The sequence below is a fragment of the Physeter macrocephalus genome, chromosome 14 (assembly GCF_002837175.3).
Source record: "Physeter macrocephalus isolate SW-GA chromosome 14, ASM283717v5, whole genome shotgun sequence".
NCBI classification, from domain to species: Eukaryota; Metazoa; Chordata; class Mammalia; order Artiodactyla; family Physeteridae; genus Physeter; species Physeter macrocephalus.
Genome location: NC_041227.1, coordinates 118,186,624 through 118,187,881, shown reverse-complemented (window position 1 = coordinate 118,187,881; position 1,258 = coordinate 118,186,624).

Sequence of the window (1,258 nt, the reverse complement as noted above, 5' to 3'; positions counted from 1 at the left end):
ATCCAGTAATGACCCTCTGTGCAGATCTCCGCACACTGACCACCCCAGATTAACCACTCTCCAATGATCATGTAAGAGTTTTCCTAACAAGGTCCCCGCCCACGTCCCTGACTATCTCCTGTTGCTTTCTGCTGGACCATGTGCTTTTGCAACCCTTCAGATGTCTGCTGGTCACAGCTAGATTGCCCTAACCCTGAATGGCACTAATATGAACTTCCTCCGGCTCCTGGGACCCATCCGGTCAGCCAGCAGGGGAGCCTTTGGGTCTCCCGTCTTGTTCCCCTCCATCTGACCCAGCCCTAATGTCTCCTCCCAGCTAGCACTGCGCAGACTTTGGTTGGGAAGGGATTTTCTCTTGACCCCCGAGCCGTCCTCAGAGAAGTCTGGCTGCTGCTTGTTGGACACCTCCATCACCTCCCCAACCCCCAAGACAGGATGTTGGTTGCTAGGAGTGACCGTCTGTGGAGGGTCATGGGCTGGGCCGATCTCACAGGGAAAGCCCCAAGATTGCCGCCTCGATGTGAGCTGTAGGTGGGAAGAAGAGCCTTCCCTGCCCACCTCCTCCCAGAGCCAGACAAGCGGGTGTGTGTGTGTGTGTGTGTGTGTGTGTGTGTCAAGGTGAAGGAGTCAGGGGAAGGCTCTGAGAGGGGTAGAGGATAGGACAGACTGGAAGTGAGAGGGGACCCAGAGGAAGCCTGTAAGGGCAGGGGACGGGCGCTGGCCTGGGCAAGGGGAGGAGGAAGCAAAGAGCTAAGAAATGGCGAGGACAGAAAGGGGGACAAGAGGTTGGCAGTGGGCACAGCTCTCAGCACGTGGGCCTGCGCGCCGCCCGGCTGCCGCCGCCCCTCCCGGCTGCCCCTGCTTAATGGAAGGCTCCACGGAGGCTCATACAGAGCCACTGCTCATGACCCCCCTTCATCAAAGACTCAGAATCGGGGCCATTAATGAGATGAGGGAGCAGCTGCTCTGGGGCCAAGCGACAGGAAATCACTCTGTCCCTGGAAGCTCTGGCGCAGCCCTGGACTCAGGGTTGGGAGGCTGTCAGCCCACGCTCATCCTCTGTGGGGCCCTTCCAGGGACCTGCGTGAGCCAGCTGTGATGCCCTGTCTGTCACCATCCTAGGCACTAGGGCCCAGGAGGCTCCCTACCCCAGATGGGAAACTGGCTCCTGGATTTGACTCTGACATGCTGTGCGTCCACGGTCAAGTCACGTCCCTCGGTTTCCCCATTGTTCCGATGAGGAGGCTCCGTTCCTCCC